A 24,374-nucleotide genomic window follows, 5' to 3' on the forward strand; every position below is an offset into this window, starting at 1 on the left:
GGTTTGTTTCTTTGGGTTTTTTGTTTTGTTTTGTTTTCTTAAATTGGAAAATTTTCATGTTTACAGATACATTCAATCTTTTCAATGTATTTAAATTATTATTCAGCCATCAGAAACGATGAATACACACCATTTGCATCGACATGGATGGAACTGGAGGGGATTACGTTAAGTGAAGTAAGTCAAACAGGGAAAGACAATTCTCATACGGTTTCTCTCATATGTGGAACATAAGCGGTAGCACAGACGACATAGGGGAAAGGAAGGAAATCCAAAGGGAGCAAAATCAGTGAGGGAGATGAACCATAAGAAACTATGGACCCCAAGAAATAATCCGGAGGTTTGAGACGGGAGGACGGTGGGAGGAGGGGTAACAGGGTGATGGGTATTGAGGAGGGCATGTGGTGTGATGAGCACTGGGTGTTATACTTAACTAATGAATCACTGAACACTGCATCAAGGACTAATTATGTACTATACAGTGGCTAACGGGACATAATAAAAAAATTTATTTCTGTATATATAAGTTTTTCTTTCTTTACAATTTTGAGATGTAGTTTCCTCTAACAAACTAAACAAAATACACTCAGGATAGAGTTTATGACTCTGTTCTATTCACCTGTCTGTGTATTCTTTTATTCTCTTTGATTTCTGTCATTTAATTTTCATTTTTATAGTTACGTTCAATTTTAGTTTTTACATTGTCTTCAACTTAATTTTTATACATATATAAGTTTTTTTTTTGTTTACAACTTTGTGATCTCGTTTTCTAAGAAACAGACCAAAATCCACACAGGATCCAGTACACTGTTTACTATATATTTCTCTCGGGTCATTGTTGGCATTTTGTATTTTGTTCTCTCATTCATCAATCCTTCACCGGAGAGAATAACATGGAAAAACTCACCTCAAAAAAAGGGAACAAGGGCGCCTGGGTGGCTCGGTTGGTTAAGTGACTGCCTACGGCTCAGGTCATGATCCTGGAGTCCTGGGATCAAGTCCCACATCGGGCTCCCTGCTCAGCAGGGAGTCTGCTTCTCCCTGTGATCCTCTTCCCTCTCATGCTCTCTATCTCTCATTCTCTCTCTCTCAAATAAATAAATAAATAAAATCTATAAAAAAAGGGGAACAAGACACAGAACTGATTGCCAGGGACCTCATTGGTATGGACAGAAGTAAGATGTTGGAACTTGAGTTCAGAATAATGATTAGAGAGATAACTAGCTGGGCTCCAAAAAAGCATAGGCGACACAAGAGAATCCCTTCCTAGAAAAACAAAAGTACTAAAATCTAATCAAGTCAAAATCAAAAAGGCTATTAATGAGATGCAATAAAAAATGGAGGCTCTAACCCCTAGGATAAATGAGGCAGAACAGAGAATTAGGGATAAAGAAGACAAAATGATGGAGAATAAAGAAGCTGAGGAAAAGAGAGATAAACAACTACTGGATCATGTGGGGAGAATTCGGGAGATAACTGATACCATAAAGTGAGACAATAATAGAATAATTGGGATCCCAGAAGAAGAGGAGAGACACAGGGGCAGAAGGCAGGTTGGGGCAAATTGTAGCAGAGAAGTTCCCTAATCTGGAAGACAAAACAGGCATCCCATTCCAAGAGGCACAGATAATCCCCCTGAAAATCAATGAAAATAGGTCAACACCCTAACGTATAATAGTGAAACTTGCAAGTCTCAGAGGCAAAGAGATACTCTTGACAGCAAGCTCAGGCCAAGAGGTCCTCAACCTACAATGGGAGACACCTAAGAGTGGCAGCCACGATTACTTTAGCTAGCTAGGATGTCCATCAAAATACAAGGAGAGATAAAGAGCTTCCAGGACAAACAGAAATGAAAAGAACTTCTGATTACCAAACCAGCCCTACAAGAAATACTAAAAGGGACCCATGAAGCAAAAAGAGAGCCCCAAAGTAACCCAGACCAGAAAGGAACAGAGACAGTATACAGAAACAGTGACTTTACAGGCAATCCAATGGCACTAAATTTGTATCTTCCAATAGTTACTCTGAATGTAAATGGGCTAAATGCCCCAATAAAAAGACAGAGAGGATCAGATTGAACGAAAAAACAAGACCCATCCGTATGCCGTCTGAAAGAGACTCATTTCAGACACAAAGACACCTCCAGATTGAAAGTGAGGGGGTGGAAAATCATTTATCATGCTAATGGATATCCAAAGAAAGCTGGGGTGGCAATCCCTATATTAGATTTAAAATCACAGACTGTAAGAAGAGATGAGGAAGGACACAGCATCATCATTAAAGTGTCCATCCGAAAAGAAGATCTAACAATTGTAAATATGTATGCCCTGAACCTGGGGGCTGCCAGTTAGTAACAAAATTAAAGAATCACATCGGTAATAATACAAGGATATTAGGGGATGTTAACACCCCACTCACTGCAATGGACAGATAATCTGAGCAGAAATTCAACAAGGAAACAAGGGTTTTGAATGACACACTGGACCAGATGGACTTCAAAGTTATATTCAAAACATTCCACCCTAAGGCAACAGAATACACCTTCTTCGCAAGTGCACATGGAACACTCTCCAGAATTGATCACATACTGGCTCAAAAATCCGTAACAAAAGAGGGGATCAGTGCCTGTCTATTTTTGGACCACAATCCTTTGAAACTGGAAATCTATCAGCAGAGGGAATTTGGAAAGAACTCAAATACATGGAGACTAAAGAGCATCTTGCTAAAGAATGAATGGGACAACCAGGAAACTAAGGAAGAACTTAAAAACTCATGGAAACAAATGAAAATGAAAACACAACTACTGAAAACCTTTGGGATGAGGCAAAGGCAGTCCTAACAGGGAAAGAGATACCACTACAAGCCTTTCTCAATGAACAAGGAAGGTCTCAAAACACAAACCTAACATTACGCCTAACGAAGCTGGAGAAAGAACCTCAATTAAAGCCTGAAACAAGCAGGAGAACAGACATAAGATTAGGGCAGAAATCAAGGTAATAGAAACCAAAGGAACAGTAGAACAGATCAACAAAACTAGGAGCTGGTTCTTTGGAAGAATTAATAAGATGGAGAAATCCCTGCCCAGACTTATCAAAAAGAAAAGAGAAAGGACCCAAATAACTAAAATCCTGAATGAAAGAGGAGAGATCAAAACAAACACCAAAAGATACAAACAATTATAAGAACATATTAAGAGAAACTAAATGCCAACAAATTCGGCAATCTGGAAGAAATGGATGCATTCCGAGAGACGTCTAAACTACCAAAACTGAACTAGGAAGACATAAAGAACCTGAAGAGACCCATAACCAGCAAGGAAACTGAAGCAGTCAGTAATCAAAGATCTCCCAACAAACAAGAGCCCAGGGCCAGATGCCTTCCCACGGGAGTGCTACCAAACATTTAAAGCAGAATTAATACCCATTCTTCTAAAGTGGTGTCAAAACACAGAAATGGAAGGAACACTTCCAAACTCTTTCTATGAGGACAGCATTACCTCAATCCTAAAACCAGACAAAGACCCCCACCAAAAAGGAGAATTATAGACCAATACATCTGATGAACATGGATGCAAAAATTCTCACCAAAATACTAGCCAATAGGATCCAACAGCCCATTAAAAGGATTATTCACCACGACAAAGTGGACCTTATTCCTCGACTGCAAGGATGGTTCAACCTGTGCAAATCAATCAGTGGGATACACAACATTAATAAAAGAAAGGGTAAGAAACATAGGATCCTGTCAATAGATGCAGAAAAAGCACTGGACAAGTAGAGCATCCTTCTTGATTAAAACTCTTCACAGTATAGGGATAGATGGCACATGCCTCCATATCATAAAAGCCATCTATGAAAAGCCCATTCATTCTCAATTCGGAAACACTGACAGCTTTTTCCTTAAGAATAGGAACATGACAGGGATGTCCACTATCACCACAGCTGTTCAACATAGTCCTAGCATCAGCAGTAAGATAACAAAAAGAAATAAAAGGCATCTGAATCAACAAAGAAGAAAGCAAACTCTCACTCTCTGCAGATGACACGATACTCTATATGGAAAACCCAAAAGACCACACCCCAAAACTGCTAGACACATACGGGAATTCAGCAAGGTGGCAGGCTATAAAATCAATGCCCAGAAATCAATTGCATTTCTATACACAAACAATTCCAAAGAAGAAAGAGTAATTAAGGTGTCGATCCCGTATACAGCCGAACTTACATCAGAAGACACCAAGGAATAAAACTGACCAAAGAAACAAAGGACGGGTCCTCTGAAAACTACAGAACACTCATGAAAGAAATTGAGAAAGCCACAAAGAAATGGAAAAACGTTCCATGATCATAGACTGGAAGAACTAATATTAGTAAAATATCTATGCTACCTAGAGCAAATTCTACCTTCAATGCAATCCCTATCAAATACGATCTTCTTTTTTCAGAGAGCTGGGAGAAATAATCCTAAAATTTGTACTGAACAAGAAAAGACCCCAAAGAGCCAAAGGAATGTTGAAACAGAAAACCAAAGCTGGTGGCATCACAATTCCAGACTTCAAGCTCTATTACAAAGCTTTAGTCATTAAGACAGTATGGTATGGCACAAAAACTGACCCACAGTTCAATGGGAGAGAACGGGAGCCAAGAAATGGACCCTCAAGTCTATGGTCAACTCATTTTTGACAAAGCAGGAAAGCATATCCAATGGGTAAAAAACAGTCTCTTCAACAAATGGTGTTGGGAAAATTGGACAGCCACATGCAGAAGAATAAAAGTGGACCATTTCCTTACACCATACTCAAAATGGATGAAAGACCTAAATGTAAGAGCGGAAACCAACAAAATCCTAGAGGAGGACACAGGCCATGACATCTATGACTTCGGCCAGAACAACTTCTTCTTGATACGTCCCCAAACGTAAAAATGAACTATTGGGATTCATCAAGACAAGAATCCCTTGTACAACAAAGGAAACAGTCGACAAAACTGAAAGACAACTGAGAGAATGGGTGAAGATATGGTAAATGACATTAAAAATAAAGGGCTAGTATCCAAGATCTGTAAAGATCTTATCAAACTCAACACCCAAAGAACAAATAATCCAGTCAAGAAATAGGCAGAAGATATGAATAGACATCTCTCCAAAGAAGATATCCAAATGGCCAACGGACACATTTAAAGATGCTCCACATCACTTGGCATCAGGGAAATAAAAATCAAAAGGACAGTGAGATACCACCTCACACCAGTCAGAATGGCTAAAATTACGAAGTCAGGACGTGACAGGCTTTGGCGAGGATGTGAAGAAAGGGGAACCGCTTACACTGTTGGTGGGAATGCAGGCTGCTGCAGCCACACTGGAAAACAGTATCGAGGTTCCCCATGAAGTTGCAAAGAGAGCTACCCTACTACCCAGAAATTGCAATACTGAGTATTTACCCAAAAGATGCAAATATAGTGATCTGAAGGGGCACCTGCACCCCAATGTTCATAGCAGCAATGTCCACAATAGCCAACTATGGAAAGAGCCCAGAGACCCATGGAGAGATGAATGGATAAGATGTGCTATATATACACAATGGAATATTCCACAGCCATCAAACAGATGAAATCCTATCACTTGCAATAATGTGGATGTTTAGAGGGTATTATGCTGAGCAAAATAAGTTAATCAGAAAAAGATAGGGCGCCCGGGTGGCTCAGTTGGTTAAGCGACTGCCTTCAGCTCAGGTCATGATTCTGGAGTCCCGGGATCGAGTCCCGCATCGGGATCCCTGCTCAGCAGGGAGTCTGCTTCTCCCACTGACCCTCTCCCCTCTCATGCTCTTTCTCTCTCTCTCTCATTCTCTCTCTCAAATAAAATAAATAAAATCTTTAAAAAAAGAAAAAGACAATGATTATATGATCTCACTAGTATACGGAATTTAAGAAACAAAACACAGGATCATAGGGAAAAAGAGGGAAAAATAAACCAAGGCGAAATCAGAGAGGTAGACAAATATAAGGACTCTTTAGTCATAGAAAGGAGACTGAGGGCTGCTGAAGGGGAGGAGGGTGGATGATGTGGTGTCTGGGTGCCGGGCGTTAAGGGGGGCACATGATGTATGGAGCACTGGGTGTTCTATAAGACTGACATCACTGACCTCTACCTCTGAAACCAATACTACATTATATGTTGAATAACAGAATTTACATTAATACAAACCTAAAAAAGAAAAAAGAAAAAAAGAAAATGTATTCCTTACTATGAATAATGGTTTGAAAAATGTGTGGCAGTTGTTGATTTGTTTTTTTTTTTGTTTTGCTGTTTCCTTGCCCATAGACTCTCGTGATTCATCTTCCTCTCTGATTCTCCCCTTTCATTTTTTCCTTCCTTTTCCTAATATCCTCCATGCTATTCCTTATGTTCCACAAATAAGTGAACCCATACGATAACTGTCTTTCTCTGTTTGACTTGTTTCACTTAGCATAATCCCCTCCAGTTCCATCCACGTCGATACAAATGTATTCATCCTTTCTGATGGCTGAGTAATATTCCACTGTATTTATGGACCACTTGAGATATTCTCAAGTTTTAGACATAAATATAAAATATCAAAAGAAGAAATACAGTATAATGAAATGAAATCATACTCATAAAAGAAGATTACACTTTTTATGTAATTTGTCAAGGTGGGATGATATTTTCAAATGGGCGGGAAAAGTTTCTAAAAACCTAAACAACAAATCTTGAAATTATACAAAGCTGCATCCTCATCAAATGGTCTGTCTTCTTTCTGACAAATGCGGAAAGGATCCTTGAAAGTACACGTGAGGAATTTAAATCTCAGGAAGATACAGGAATATAATATCTGAAATAGAAATAAACAACAAAGGAAAATAAAAGAAAAAGTTGGAAGTGTATGAACCAGTGGATGTAAGCATCTATTTTAGTATCTTAAAAAAAAAAGACTATCATGCTTTTTCTTCAAACAGTGATTCACAAATTTTGCTTAGTTAGTAAAATCTTACATATATTTAGAAGTGGTCCTGACACTTTGAACAGAAGACGTCACAGTGGGATCCTGTGAATGAGCTTTAGTAAACTGCAACCAATTTAAAACTATTGAAGATTGTTACGGGTTCATGAGAAATTAGAAAACATGGCAAATCTCAGTTGAAAAGAGATAAGCTGTGGCGCCTGGGTGATTCAGTCACTTAAGCGTCTGTCTCAGGTCTTGATCTCAGGGTCCCAGAGATCGAGTCCCATGCCGGGCCCCCTGCTCAGTGTTGAGTCACCTTCTCCCTCTGCCATCCCCCACCCAACACCCGTGGTTCTGGCATAAAATCTTAAAAAAAAAAAGGAAGAAGAAGAAGAAGAAGGAAAGAAAAGGAGATGAGATAATGAGTATATTTGAAGGGTATTATGGGTGAGTTTCTTTCCAAGGAAGACAGGGAAGGATAATTATAACAAATCATGTTTCAGGTGTAAATTTAACAATAAAATAATGGAAGTTTTAGGACATCAAGTACCGGTCAAGTTTTAAGTCACTTCCAACTACTGTAACATTGTCGGAAAAAAATATGATTGAAAATTAATAAAAATATGTTTAAGTGGTGGACACTCTGCGCTTTTACCTGGGGCTCTGGCTCCAGCAGAACTCAGAAAGTGGGATCTCAGCTCCTCCTTCTAGAAGGTTCTGAGAGCAGTTCCTGTATTCGTGTCCCAACTGAATGCAGCTCCCATTTCTCTGAATTGGAGTCAGGATTTCTCCCCAGAAACAAGCCTGCATCTGTAACAAACCAACCACAGCATCTCGGATGTGACTTCGCAGGATCCCTCAATCCACAGATCCCTGAGTAAAACAGGTCTTGTTCAAATAACCTCAGGGAAAAGGAGGAATGAACCAGGGGAACAGCCCCCCAAATGCAAGCGACTGTGCTGCTCACCTACCAGCACGTCCTGGGGAAGCCGCCCAGAGCCCCCTCCTCAGCACTCACCCAACAAAGCAGCTTTTCTCAGTCGCACCTCAGGAGGCACCAAGTGGCTGCAAAGCCCCCAGGGTCTCCCACAGGGCGGCAGCAGAACCTACTGGAACCGCAGCTCTGGCTCTCTATCCTGGGGCAGCCAGTGTGGGGCTGGATCCTTGGGCTGCTACATAAGTCCTTCTTGCTCTGAGATACCCTGGGTCAGCACAGGCAGAGACAACTCCCCCTCCGGGTTTAGGTGCACAGGTGTCCTCTGCTAGCCGCCCTGGGAATCCCTAGAATGCTCAAAGCCATGACCCCTCAGCTGGAGGGGCAGAGCATGCTCAGGTCTAGCCAAGCCCTCTCTCTCGATGAGAGACCCTGAGGCTTGGCCCCACCACCCCAAGCAAAAGGATGTGCCCATCTTCCCAAGTGAAATGGCTTCTACAAAGCTCAGCCTTAGAGAGGTTGGAGCTTTGGTGTCAGGGAAATCTGATTGCCTGCTTTCCCACCTTCTCTGGTCCCAATATTCGGATCACCTACATCGACTTCCCACCCTGGAGTATGGTCCAGCTCCAACACCTAGACCAGCAACCTCTTTTCATCCTTGAAATTCCTCTTGGTCTCTGCTTCTCTCTACCCCATCTCTCTCTTTGTTCCTCTCACTTTCTAGGACTTGCTTCAGTCCCCCCACCACTCATTCAGTGTCTCTCTCCCTGACAGTCTCTTTCCCTATCTCTCCCCAGGCCCTCAGGCCTTCTGCTCTGTGCAGCCCTGTCCAAGACCACAGGGAACCACCTCTCCTGTCTGCCCCACTCTGCTGACATCATTTGGCCGTGGCCCTGCTCACAGGGTATGAGAATATAATTTACCAAGCCTGCTCAGGCTGATCTTGACTGCAGCAGTGCAGTTACCAGCCACTCCTGGACAGAAAAACCTGGACTCCTTAGTGCCACAGCCATGACCCCAAAGCTACTGGAGGATGGCTGCTTCCACAACCTCGGAAGAAGGAGGGCTTTGCAAGATCCAGGAGCTCTGGTGCAGAATGGATTGGAGTAAACGACCTAAAAAGTGACAGAGGCATACACCCAAATCCTCCTGTGTGTTGGGTGAGGAATGGGTCTCCTGTCATTGGCCTCTGCCCTGCCCATCCCCCAACAAGGACACTGTGGGAGGATTAGGGGCATCATGGGTCTTACCAAGAAAACTGCCACCATCAAACCCCCCTCAGAACCCACGTGCTGTTGGGGGGCAGCTGGTAGTGTGAAACCAGTGCACAAAATCTGGATTAATGCAGGGCTTCCTCACCTGGCTCTCAGGGCCACTAGGGATGCTTCTTTCACTCCTCACCGTCACAACAGACCGCTGCCTGGGGACAGACCCCTGTCCTGCCGATCGACACACACACCCTAAACTAGCAGGTGCCATGTGCTCAAGAGTATCTATCACCTGAGTTAACAACAACCACCAATAGACCTAAATACAAGATGTGTCCGCCTCCCCAGAAGGATTTCTTACGCCCCCTGCAGGAAAGATACCACAACAGGGAATCCTGCTATATCCTCCATCACCATCATTGCTGTCAGTTTGTTCTGTGTACGGGATCCACACTGTGCAATCGAAGGCGAGTGACTGTAGGGCCTCCTGAAGGCAGATGCTGACACAGATACAGAACTCTGAAAGGTTTATTTGGGGGATACCAGGAGAGACAGAGCACAGGGGACAGGATGGGCAGGGACAACATTCAGGACATTAGGCTGATCTGACAATTTTCTAAATATATACACACACAGCCTGGTTGTAATTGCTCAGGGAGGTCTTCAAATTACAAATGTCCTGTCCTGTAAGGGAAATACATTTGGGTTAGTACAGTGTGACCTTTTGATTTCCTAAATGCATTTGCTTCCTATAATATATCTGAGGCCTTGAATGGACACCTGAGTGTGTGGCTGCCTTCACGATTCTATATGTAATAGAAAACAATTGTCTTCACATCCCAGGTATAGAACTCTGAATGTACATGCCTTTTTAATGATCTTTCACTTCATTCTTAGCTAGGACCTAAAATTTTTTAGAAAATAAAAAGGGGTCTTTGCCTTATTTTTGAAATCAGGATTGACAAACTCTGGGCTGATGCGTTATACTCTCAGTGTAATGGTGTGGACTGAAAAGAACATCTTTTCATGATCATCTGCATGGAGCTATTTTCATTTAAACAGTGAGAAGGGGGAGTGGCCCACAGCCCAGATATTTTACATATTCTTTTTCTTTTTTTCCGACAGAGAGACAGAGACAGAGAAAGGGCAAATTGTGCAAGAACGGGGAGGGTGGGGGGACAGAGAATTTCCTAGGTAGCTCCACACTCAACACCGAGCATGACTTGGGGCTCGATCTCAGAACCTTGAGATCATGCCCTGAGGAGAAACCAAGAGTCCGATGCTTAACCCACTGAGCCATCCAGGGGCCCCTGCAGATTCTTTATGTACTTCAACTCCTATTCTTCTAATCACCTCAGAAACCAATATGCTCCCCTTTCACAGATAACAAAGCTGAGGCTCTAGAGAGCTGGCCGCACTGAGAGCTGGCATCTGGGCTGAGAAATCAGGAACACGGGTAAATCCGCAGGATGCTGTGACGACGTTCAGGGAGATGAAAAGTGCAGCCAGTGTGGTGATTCAGAGGCAGAGGCGTAGTGACTGGGATCCAGCTAGGGTGGATCCTGGTCAATACTGAATTCCCCACGAAGAGTCTGGCTCAGGCCGAATGCCAAGGCAGCCACTCTACTGATCTCGGTCCCAACTTCACTTTTTCTCACTGGGGCCCACAAACTCAGGCAGACAAGAATCCCCAAAGGAACCAAGTTAAATTTCTCAAATCTCCACCACATTCTGTCACCCAGTTCAGAACCTTCAGAAATCCAGCGGAAACAGCAATCTTTATAAATTATGAAGGAACAGCTTTATGGCAATAGTGACGTTCTGGTACAAATAACTGCATTATCCATACTGTGTGACGGACACAGGCAGCAACTCGGTGTGGATCTCACGGTGTCCTCGAACTCACTGCTCAGGCTGCTGGCCTGCCAGGAACCGCCCCCGCTCTACCCTAGAGAGGTCCATCCACTCCCCTGAGCACCTCCATCCTTCTCATCCACAGCCTCCTGTTTCTAGAGACTCATGGCTCCCTCTCTTTTCCTTCAGATCCATCGCTCGTGTTTCCCATTTATGAAACACAACATCTATGTCGTTTAACTAATATGTCCCTCCCTGCTCTCAGACACATTAAATTTCTAACGTTCAGAGGAGGCGTCATCCCCGATGGACTCTGAAAAACAAACTGAGGGTTCTAGAGGAGAGGGTGGTGGAGGGATGAGTTAGCTGGTTATGGGTATTAAGGAGGGCACATTTTGGGCGGAGCACTGGGTATGATGCACAAACAATGAATCATGGAACACTACATCCAAAACTAATGATGTCATCTATGGTGATTAACATAACAATAAAAAAATAAGAAAAAAAGAGTAGGCGTCATCCCTCCCATAGCACGGAGTATCGTCTGTAGAGTGTGCGTGCGCATACCGCTTTGCCCAGCTTTCGGAGAAGAGTGGCTCTCCTTCACAACAAAGAGACCTGCCAACCACCTCAGTATCAGTAAAAGACAAAGTGCATCAAATGTATCTCCTGAGCAACCTGAAGAATGTTATCATGTTCACTCTCCCATAACATGAGAGGCCTGCATGCAGGACTGCTATTCCTTATGGAGGATGCCCCAGCGTCTGTATCTGACCCGCGTCAGAGAAAAGACAGAAGACCATCCCATTGGAAGTGACTCAGCAACATTCCAACACACCCAACACACTCATCACCCTTACCGGACAAGAGGGTTCCCCACAAGTATTCACTGACTGCCGAGGACAAGGGACAGACCCCTACCCGAATGATTAATCAAGGGACAATAGCCTTGCTTTGGGTGTTTATATAACTAAAGAAATGACAGTTCAAACTCAACACGCCGAAAACAAAGTGAGAGTTGTGTATCAACCCTCCCAGACAACAAATGTGGACTCCGTATGTGCACGATGGTAAGAAATATATGCCTCGATTGTGTAATAAAGACACTTCCTTCCCAAAAACGGCACCTCCCCCACTGCTCAGTGCATGGAAATAGCCAAGCACAACACATGTATGTCCTGAGAAACTTTAGGATGTTAAAACGTGCCCAGCCAGGATTCCCCTTGTAATGTCAAGGCTTCAGCAAAACTCTGTGTTTCTTCCACCGACACAACCCTAAGGTGATGATCTGGAAACAGAGAAGCCTGTAGGCTCTGAATGAAGACTTAGCATTTTGAAAGGAAATTACACCACACACAGATCCCAGGACAAACCCAACAGATACAAGGTCAGGAGAGGGTGCTGCCCAGACAGGAACGGGATTCCAGAAATGATTACACCTAAAAACAGCCACAGTATTTACCTGGCCCTTCTGTGGGACCTTCTTGGGCGGGGTGTCGCTGTTGTCCCCTTGAGCGCCACAGGTTTCTGAATATGACTGAAGCCCTAGAAGGGATGGAGGTGGATTCAGACCGGCATTGACTGTGCAGAATTCAAACCAATGCTCCAAACCTGCTGCCATCACATTCCGTTCTCTCCCACTCTCGGGTCCCTTCTCAGACATACAGCATTTGCCACATGTTCCTGCTGGTGCCTGCATACAAGGGGAAGCCCTGTCCTTCCCCCTCAAAGAAGGGACCACAGCCCTCCATATTGCTTCAGGTGTTTTCATAGCTAAGGATAAAACAGTCCGGGCTCAACCAGCTAAAAATGAACTGAGCTGGGGCACTGGTTGGCTCATTCCGTTAAGTGTCTGCCTTTGACTCAGGTCATGATCCCAGGATCCTGGCATTGAGCCCTGCTTCGGGCACCCTGCTCCTCAGAGAGCCTGCTTCTCCCTCTCCCTCTGCCTGCCGCTCTGCATACCTGTGCTCCCTCTCTATTTCTCTGTCAAATAAATAAACAAAATCTTAAAAAAAAAATGAAAGGAGCAGTGTGCTTCATCCCTCAACAGCCCAAAATGTGGTCCCTGGAAATAGCCTGGCTGATAAAGTTTATGTCTGACTTTCTGTAAAATGTCTTAATCTCTCTACAAGAGACACCTGCTACCCAGATCAAAATGGAAAAATGACACAGCCTCACAAAGTAATAATAGTGTAGACACTGATGAATCTTGGAATGTCTTTAGCCAGGGGAACCCCTGCAATACAAACCCCTAGGGCAGCACTTCTACATCTTCTCCAAAGTCTCCTTGTGGAGAAAGATGGATATGCTTTGCAAGTCAAGACCTACTGTTCAGATCACTTTACCAAATGCAGGAGGTGGAGGTGGTTGGTGAGGTTCATGAGGCCAGCAGGGTGAAGGCTGTGAACCTGGCCCATAATACAGGAACTTTGATAAGGTAGGACCCCTGGGGTAAGGCCCGCAGGGTTGTCCTAGCAAATGACGAAGCCCCTGTGCATCCATACAGACATAAACACACAAGATAAACTATAGGTTGAGATGAGATAGAAAAGTAACACCACCAACAAAACTGACACCAAAAGAAACAGGTCTCAGCACCTACAAACTTCCCCATCACCACATTCCAGGACAGGAGCATCTGTGCCAGAGGTTACCTATCTCCTGCGTCCCACCTATGGCCTGGGGTGAACAGATGCCATGGGGATAAACTACTGTCACCACATATTAATATATGTCTGCAACTCTACAGAGGCACAGAATCTGCCCAATGTCTTGGCAAAGTTAATACCAAACTAATAAAAGGGTCTATTAGAGATGGGCTGGCATCAATGTCCAGGACTACACTTCACCCGCCGTGACAACTACAGAATCAGCTTCTGTATACTGGGCACAGACAGAATGAGTGGCAATGGGAAGCCCAGTGTCCAAGATGGAAGAACAGCTCATCTTGGGTCCAACTGCTGCCCACCAGCCCCCGCCTGACCCCGCTCCGATTCCCTCATGACAAAGGAGTTTCTACTCTCCCAGTGTGTCCATGGCCACAGACACCGCTCAGGAGACAGGAATTTCTGCAGTTCTGCAGCAGACCTGGCAAAGTGCTGGGAGGTGCACGATCCCTATGAATTAGTGAGACCCAGCTCTGTGGATCTGCGTCACCGACATTCCGATGCTCCGTAGCTCAGGCAGAGAACAAATGATTTGTCCTTGGTGCCAAGAACCACTGAAGGGCCGATTCTGCATCACCGGATGCAAACCAATGTGTCTGGATAGCAGGTGTGACCCTCCCAGGATGGATCAGGAGAGACGCTATCAGTTGGCACCGCCACCAAACCGCATCAGAACCCGCGCACAGGAGCACAGCTGAAACATGTGTGAGGTGTGGGCCCTGCAAGGAGTCACTGGGATTCCCTCTTGACAGCTGTGCTCCGGGGGGCGTTTTCCACCACACATCTAGCACCTGGAGCAGTTCACCTTCATCTCACCCGGGGTGCAACTGGAGAGATTCTGGGTCATGTCTTTACCCACACAGATGGAACGCACATGAGGTTGTAGCTCACCTTCTCCACCAACACTCACAGCTGCCCAAAGCACATGGTACAGAATGTGAGGCAGGGCATGGGTTTTCCCATTGCCAGTTGTGAGGATTACCGTAGACAATCTCCCAGGTCAGTCTCCTGACCCGAAAACCAACACCACTACCGCTCCCGCAGGAAAGCAAACTGCAAGGAGTCAGCGGGACTGGCCGACTTCAGTGTGGAGTGAGATGTTGCCCTCCTCCAGGGTTTTACACACACACACACACACACACACACACACACACACACACACACACACACACACACAGACACACATACATGAGTTGAGCATCCTACCATCATTTGCCTCTAAGCATCTACAAATTCGGGAGGAAGCAGGTAAGCTGAGGATCTCTAATGGGGAAGACTGGAGGCTCCTGGGTAAACTGCTTGCATTCTGAAAGGGGAAGGATGCCTCAGATAGATCACAGAACACACCCAATAGCCACAAGGCCAGGACAGGGTGCTGTCCCTACAGGAGTAACTTCCAGAAACAGGCACAACTGAAAACGCCCATAGCATTTACCATAGCCATCTCCGGGACCTTTTTCGGGCTGTTGCTGCTGTTCATCCTGGGAACCGGTCTAGATTCCGGATGGGACAAAGGATGATGGTTTATTGTGGTTTGCATACCCTCCGTGCCTTCCTCCTCCATCTTACACTCTTTCCCACACTCGGGTCCCTTATCTGAAGAGAGAGTTTCTCCACATGACTCAAGTGACTTCTTCACTAAGAGAGATACCAGTCACCTGACTCTTGCGGGAGACACTCCAGGACCCAGGTTCCAGTGTTTCCATAAGTAATCAATCAACAGTGGACAGATTGGGGTACAACTGGCTGGAAATTAATACCAAAATTGGGGTGCTCAATATATATCCAAAAAAATCACTTTTTATTCATAGATTAAAATCTAAGTGAGAATAGCCTTGAGTGGGTGATATCAAGAAACCCGCAAGAGGAACGGCATGCATTCTTTCCTCAGGCCACCAGTTAATGGTGCAATCTTTCAGTCTCTAGATGAGGCCTAGTATGTGTGACTGGCTATTACGTAAATATTGAAGAGAAGAATTGGAGTAGACTAATCGTACAGTCAGGAGCAAAGAAAAAAATAGGCGGATTGAGAAGTAAAGCTGTGGCATTATAGCGATAACATTAGAGGAGTAAAATGCACGAAATTCATCGATGAATATATTACTCTACATAAAAAATAAAACAAAAATAAAAGAATCTCCATAAGTGGTAAATGCCATTTTACTCAAATAGCCTTTTTTTTTTTTATTCAAAAAGCCTTTACCATTGTGTCAAGGTGGGAAGGGAGCTCAGGCACACAACTGCTCCAGGCTCAGCTCTTCAGTAGGGGGATGGTGGAGGGGGTGGGCGTGCTGGTCTGCAGTCAGGGGAGGGGCATGAGCTCCACCTCTCACAGGGACAGGTGCCCTGCTGCCGGTAGGCACCTGAGGAAAGCACCCTCCCAACACGCCTTCAGACAACCTGCTGTCCTTAGGTAGTGCTTGTGATTCTCTCTAGGACACACAACGATCACCCACAAGAACGGGGAGGACATCAAGTGCTTTCCCAGCAGAAATCAGGCTGCTGCATTTCACAGCATGCTCCCTACCTCTCTGCACATGGTTCCATATCTCGGGTCTTCCCGGCATCGGTTCCTGCCTCATGGATCCCTCAGGCGTCGTCTCTCTCCTCATCATGTGCAGTCTTGAATACAGAAAATGAATGAACGTCTATAAGAATTACAACACCATGTCTTCTACCAGACAATAAACAGCTTAGCTTTGACCCTTCAGGACACCCATAAAAAGGCACATCAAACTCGCACAACTGTGTTTCATGTAGGCCTTCTCCCTGCTCTGCTGCACTATCTTCCTCTCCCAAAACCGAGCCTTAACCTGGGGGAGAAAAACACATCCACCCTCAGTTGTGCCGGACTGTACCCCAAACGAAGAGGAGGAAAAAGAAAACACTTACCCAATTATCTAGAGCACTTCTCTCATGAGCTGCGACCTGAAAAATCAATACACAAAGACCCCAAGTTCAGGGACCTAAGGGTCACTTCCATCACCTGCAGGAGGCACGAAGGGGCCAGTATGTAGGGGCAGAACCTAGTTTACCTTGTGTTTGAAGGTGAGCTCTGCCTTCTGCAGCTGATCTTGCATTTCTCCAATATCTTGTCTGTGAGTTATAATTGCTTTTGTCAGATAAAGCCCAATATTGGGTGTGATTTTAGTTTTTCTTTTAAAGACTTTATTTATTTATTTGACAGAGAGAGACACAGTGAGAGAAGGAACGGAAGCAGAGGGAGTGGGAGAGGGAGAAGCAGGCTTTCCGCAAGAGCAGGAGGCCAATGCGGGGCTTGATCCCAGGACCCTGGGACCATGACCTGAGCCGAAGGCAGACGCTTAATGACAGCCACCCAGACGCCCCTTGGGTGTGATTTTAAGTCACCTGCCCATGTGGCCATCCTCCTCTGATCTGTCCCCTCATACGATTTATCCTGACACAGGAAACACTTTCACATGATAATAAATGTACAGTAGGATCAAAGCTATCATTACATCCTCTCCTTACTCGTTTTTCCACACCTGCAGGGTTCAGAGTTGACATATTTTCCTTACCTGATATCAATCTTTCCCTGATTTATCACATGAGAAGTAGATTTTACCATGAAGCTCTATTGTCCTTTAACTTCTATGCTCGCCATGGTTCCAAGGGATGCAAAGACCGTGCCATCAGATGGCACTACCGGGTTCATGGGCAGGATTCATCCTACGACAAAATACTTTCCTCAATATTAGGACCACTGACACCACCCTTGGGGGTGGAATGGCATGGTGGAAGATTCCACAGATTCAGGCCAGCACTGGGGATCAGGACATGTTTAGTAACATAATTTTGTTCTTTCTAAAACTTGTCTTTTTGTGTCTGTTAATTCTCTCTGGATATGTAATCTGAGTTTTTGTTTATATTACCTGTTAGTTGAGTCTAAACCATATACAAAGATTAAAAATACGAAGTGAACAGGGATTTCACAAGCCACTAATATTTAGTGTCTGAACTCACTTATACTTGTCTATCTCTTCGGTAACCAGTTTCACATTTTCCTCAGCAGCTGCCAGTTGACTCTTCTGTGCCTTCAGTTCACAGTGTGTATTTTCCAGCTTCCTAAGATGGGAAAGGTATATACACTGTTGAGTAGACAAGGTCCTGAATTTCTGCCGTTTTTCCTCCCAACACACCTGATGGCCTAGGGTCAAATGACCCCCATAAATGCACAGATTGACAACACAATGAGGGAAACAAACTGAAGGCCCCATTTAGGGTTAAAGAAAATTCAAACTCGAGGCTGCCAAGTCTCCGGCAATCAGATTGTCTTCATACTTCTCTACTTCAATTCATTCATCATCAAGCCCCCAAATAATATTGCACTTCGTGCCATCTCAGAGTTGGTCTTTTGTCTGAGACGGTGAGGGCTCCTTTCAGGTCAAAGCGAAAAATCATGCTTGACCAACTATACCCATTGGGATGAAGCAGGGGACGATCATTAGAATTACACCTCCATGGGGAGCCCTGATCCTCAGACCAAGGCTGTGCCTGACACAGACAATCAACCTCAAAGGAAGCCTTCCAGAATATGGCTTTTTAGCCATGGCAACTCACTCCCAGACATTTCTAGGATCTAGAAGTACAACCTCGCCAACTCCTTCCAAGTTCCTGGGGGAGGAAAAGTCCAATTTTAGTGCCGGGAATATGTCCTGAAATATAAAACGCTGTGAACTGTCACATAGTCAGGGTGTTACCTTCACGCAACAGATTTCAGATGGAAAACTATCAACTGCATGGAGTCAACCGACTTTTACAAGCCTGAGTTCAGTGATAGTGAAAGCAGCAAAGGAGGTTGCTTAGAAAGGCTGGTTTGCTGTGCTGCCCTCAGACTCTTTTGTTCATGGTGTTGGTTTAACCACTTTCAACAGAACACCTGATTTACTAAAGAACACATGCCAAAAGACTCTTAGAAACTGAATCAAAAGCTCTAGACAGAGAAAGACACATGCATTTGCTTCTGGTCTCTCAGGCAATCCTTCAGCAAATGCCTTCTGGTGCGGCTGTGATTGAGTGGATCAGGTGGAATGTGTAGAAGACAGAAAGATGGTCAGGACACTGTACCTATGCCCAAAAGAACTTACCAATGAACAGAACCAAGATGCCAATGACACAGAGCAACCCCCACCACCGGTGTCGAATGGAATAACACAAAGCTGAGTCTCTATGGAAGACCAGAAACAGCTTTACTTTTCCAGGTGAATGAGGGACTCTAAGGTCCTGATCTCCTCCTGACAAAATAAAGGAAACACTGGACTAAAGAGCCAACTCGTATGAGTGATTGCACCCAATTTCTAAAGAGCACATGAAGAAATATGGGACCCACATGGAGAAGAAGGAAGCTTAGGAGAAAGGCAGCCTGGTAGTGGGAGCCAACTCCCCAGGACACATCAATACATTCTGGAACAGGCAAGTGAACTATAAAGAAGCTGAACAAATTTATGGGCATGGGCTTGGAAGGGAACGAGTGAAGTTCAGGGTCAGACCGCCAAGGTGAGACCTAGTGAACCCGCAGGCTTTGGCTGGGACCCAAGAACGTTACACCTAGAAAAATCAGGTGGATGGGAAATACCCTGGCCTTCTTAGGGACTGGGCTACAGTGAGGGATGTCAGTTGTTCACTGGATGAAGGGATCCGGGAATGCTGGAGCCCCATCCCACTTTCCACAAAGAAACTCCCACTGTTTCCGCAGCAAGACAATTCCATTTTTCTATCCACATTATTGACCCAAGTCTCGTACTGAACCAAAAGTGACTGAATTCAGGGCTGATAAGAACATGTGATGATACTGAAACCAAAAGGACAATGCAGGCAGACCCAGAGGGGATCCAGGTATCAAAGTTTGTAATGATGGTACCTTCCCTCCTCTACTCCAGGGAGTCAAAAAACAAGCACGACAAGCGGTTGGAACAGAAAGGGATATGCAGGTTGCACACATCAAGGCAGGAAGGGCAGGCACAATTCTACAAAATGCATTTGGCATAATAATCGAGATCTAATTCTAAAAGAAATACAAGTATCTAGACAGGCCACCACATAACTTCATACAACAGTATTTGTGACAATTCACACAGGAATAGCTTACTCTTCTGCCGCCACTTGTCTTTGTTTAGAGAAAACCACCACAATATCCACTTTCCTCCTCAGCATTTTCAATTCGGCTTCTTGAGTCATTTTCAAAGAACTCAGGGCATTGTAGTGGTCTTGCAATAACTCTTCACATTCTGGAAAGGGATGTGTATGTATGTGCACATGACCTGAGAACTTGGGTTTGACAGGGAAAGGAGAAGGGCAAGACCTTGAAGGCAGGAAGGCATTCTTTCCCTTCCCAATGCAAACTCATTGCCGCCATATGGGGATTTCTTGCCCCAAAATAACATACCGTGCGGTGCTCATTTTTTGGCCCTCAAGGCTCTCTGCTCTCTATCCTCCAATTCACCTTGACCCTTTAGGAAAGATATGAGAAAAGGCATTCAAGAAATCATGATCACAGGACAATTTGAGGATGCCTAACAGGAGAGGATCATGCAGTGCAACAAAGAAAGAACTTAAGGCATAAGAGAATCAGGAGAAAGTAAGCAAAGTGGAAAATAGTTCAAGTCAAAGAACTCAGAAATGGCTTTCTTAGTGTCTTTTATTCATATATGTATGCACATACATAGATATATACACATCTTCCCCTCTTCACATTGAAAATGCTCTGTTTGGCTTTAAGATGAAGGGACTGTACAATTGGGCCAGCCATCGCCCTTCATCACCCAAGTGTCTTGTGGGGATTTTCTACAGATCTTGGAGGGCAGGGCTGAATGATGGGTTCATTACCTCGCTGTGAAGTCAACCATACTTCCTAGTCCTTGAAAGAGCAAACCTCTTCATGATGGTTCTAAGTGGAATCCCAGCTCACTGCTCCATAGGAATTTCAGTGCCCAGATGCACACTCTACTGTGGTAAACAGCAGGTGAGGATGCTGCACTCCCCTCACCCAGTGAGCCAAAATGCTCCCGGAGCCACATAAAGGTAAAACTCAACAACCAACTCCTACCACATCCGGATCCTTGACCCTCTTCTCTCTCTCAGCTTGCAAGGGAGCCAGTGCCCAACCAAGGGTGTCATTTAACTTTTCATAAAATGCCTCAACCTTTTTGATGTTCTCCTTCAACAAAACATTTTGAGTGAATAATAATGATACATTCTTTGGGGCACATGGGTGGCATCTGGGTAGCACCATCGGTGGAGTGTCTGACTTCTTTCGTTTTGGCTCAAGGCCTGATCTCAGGGTTATGGGATTGACCCCTGCATCAGGCTACAAACTCAGCATGGAGTCTGCTTGGGATTCTCTCTGTCCCTCTGACCCCATCCCTCATTTTTTCTCTCACTCTCAAATCAATCAGTTAATCTTTAAGAAATCAACAGGAAGTATGTTCTCAGACCACAAATGACAAAATTAACATTAAGTGCTGAAAAATAGCTGGAGAATGACCAAAAAATGGAGAGTACTCAATACACTTCTAAAGAGCACATGGGTTGCAGGTGGATGGATAGATGAAAGAGATGAAGGGGAAGAAGACTACACTTACTGTGATGAGCACTGAGAAATGTATAGAATTGCTGAGTCATGTTGTACACCTGAAATACATATTACACTGTTGGCCAATTATGTTTGAACTTTAAAAAAAAAAGAACGTATGAATCACAGAAGGCACTGCAACACAAATTTAAATGTATTTCAATCTAGGTGATCATCAAAATTGATGAATTAGAGGGAAATTTATATTACTGAATGGATAGAAAAGGACCAGTGACTATACTATTTTCTGCTTATTTATGAAGAACAGTATATATAAGCTACTTTAGTATACTCACAGCGAGGATGGTCCTCCAGATATAAATGAGAAACACACAAATTCCCAAGGAGGCAGTGATAACCGGAAATTTCCATAGAATTCCAACCTCATCAGGGCCAAGAGGGAAATGGTCAGGCACAACACGGACAAGCTGAAATAACATGTGAGACGATGAGGAATCTCAAAGATTTACAATGTCTCTGTCCCAAATAATCAACTTTACAAACCCTCAACCAGCCTCCCCCAGGTAAGCACACCTCTTAACTGCCTCCCCATGGAGGAGAAGGAGCACAGAGGGATTACAAAGGAGCAAGGGCAAACTTTTGGGAGTGATGAGTGTGTTTACTACCTTACTGTGCTGATGGTTTCACTGTGTTTACCTATGTCAAATACCAACAAACTCTATTCTTTTTTTTAAGATTTTTTTTAATTTATTTGAGAGAGAGAGAAAAAAACAGCATGAGAAGGGAGAGGGTCAGAGGGAGAAGCAGGTTCACTGCTGATCTGGGACCCCGATTTGGGACTCGATCCCAGGACTCTGGGATCATGACCTGAGCCTAAGGCAGTCGCTTAACCAACTGAGCCACCCAGGACCCTCCAACAAACTGTATTCTTGAAAAAGATGTTGTGATCATATATACAATATATCACACCGAAGCTGTAGGAAAAATCTGATAGGCACATTATAGAGGTTTTATTTTGACTACCAACACGTGGAAAATACATTTCTATAGCTAACAGAACTGAAGAATTTATAAGCCAACATAAAATAGACAAGCTAAGTAAATGTAAACGTACAGTAGGTAAGATGTCACTGACTTGTATTGTACATCCACGAAGGACCTGGATAAACTGCTCTGGAACATATCCAAAAACATGCCCCAAGTTTATGGAAGGATGAGAGAAAGGAAGAATAAAAAATGTCATAGACATATAAATGAGAATGTTCTATGGACGGAGATGTTTATAGATAAGGACATGAGTGAGAGAGAGACAGGAGGCTTCTATTAGAATAATATGGGATTATTATTCCAACAAAAATCCAATAGAATTACTCTTTAGTTTCTGAAAAGAGTAATGTTTTCTTTCAATGCCCACTTTGCTTCAGAATCACAGCCCAAATTGTCAGATTTCAGGAGTCCATAAAGATTTTCATAATCTGGTGATCTTGTTTATTTGGATTATACCTGTGACATTTTCAGTTACTTGAACACCTATTTCTAAACAGCCAATGAAAGGCATTCATGCTCCTATTTCTTAGTATTGTAACTAAATCAGTCAATAGCAACTCTAAAATTTAATTTCTTAAAAGATATTATTTATTTATATGAAACACGATGCAGGGGAAGGGGTAGAGGGAGATAGAGAAGACTGCCGGCTGAGCATGGAGCCCAAGCAGGGCTCAATCCCAGGACTCTGGGATCATGACCCAAGGTTAAGGCAGAAACTCAACTGACTGAGCCACCCAGGTGACCATGAAATTTCATTTCTAAAAGAATGCAAAATCCCTCGATATGGACAACAAAACAAAGAACGCATCTCATTTTACAAAAACTGGAGTTCCAAGTATTTTAGGAGACAAGACGCTCACAATGCAATTCATACTAATTCACACGAATCGTGAATGTTGTGCAACCACAACTCTCTAGAAAGTAACCCTGAAATCGATAACATTTTCATCTTCAGCCCTCACAGCTGAGGTCAAAAACACGTGTGCTGGTGGGAAACATACACGGTCCTTGATCAGCCGCTGTCTGAAAGAGGACATTACCTATATGCACAATGGTTCATCATGGGGATCAAATGCCCAAAAGACAGAAGCCATCTTGTCACAAATGGAAAACGCCCCCAGTCGTGGCCACTTGGTATATCTGGCAGCTATCTGGATGCTGACCAGTAGCTGACTCTTAAATAGATGACATCCAATGGGGCCATTAAGACTAGGTTCTCACAGACAATGGCCATGAGCAGTTGGAAGAGGGAAATGCAAGACCAGTTAGTTTATGCAAGAGCTCAGAGTTGAGGGAGGGTGAGAAAGCTGAACTGATCTATGAGATACAGCCTAGGAAGATGGGAATATTTCCAACAAAGACTACTAAGAAATTCCCTCCTTTGAAGACCCAAAAGAAACAGAATCGAGTCTATTTTGACTGCAGGTATTCAAGTGGGATGAGTTGGCCTCAACACAACGGTCCTTCCTGACCACTCTCACTTTGCAGATCCCTCTCTAATAATCTGGTGTAGGCTGATCTAAAGAAGTCTGCTTATTTCTAGGGTGTTGCCTGTCTGTCTCTCTCTCCTGGGGGTAAGGGTTTTATTTTTTAAGGATGAAATATTCACACTAAGAAACGGTTATTTCTTTTATTTTTGGACATTCCTAAGGAAATCAGGAGCTATTTATTTTGGGAAAATCAATACTCTGGACATACTGGTCTAAAGAAAGGATAACAACTCATTCATTTTCTGATCACATCACTCCATTAGATTCTCCTGTGACCAAAGTTCCAGCAAGATGCGGTAAATTAGTGTCCGCTGGGCTTCTCGGGGCTCCCACGGACCTGGTGAGACACAGAGTCCCCGGGGACAGCCTCCAAGGCCAGAAGGAAAGAGCTGACTCAGAAGTTGTTCAAAGTCAACCAATCAGGAAGCACAGAGCACAAAGGACATTTCACTTGTTAACACTCGAGTCCCAACACCAAGGTATAAGATGCCACTGTTCCCAGGGCTGCCAAACTTCATAAATATGAACAATGTGCTGATAGGAAAACAAACTACATAGAAGATGGACCCTAAACCTGCAAGGCTCGAGGCAGAATCTTCACTGGGCTTCCAGATGCCAGTCTAATACCCACAGGTCCTATGGAGTTCCTGACATTTTTA

The sequence above is a fragment of the Eumetopias jubatus genome, unplaced genomic scaffold, assembly GCF_037043125.1.
Source record: "Eumetopias jubatus isolate StellerSeaLion01/CBP00866 unplaced genomic scaffold, mEumJub1_p1.0 scaffold_45, whole genome shotgun sequence".
Lineage (NCBI taxonomy): Eukaryota > Metazoa > Chordata > Mammalia > Carnivora > Otariidae > Eumetopias > Eumetopias jubatus.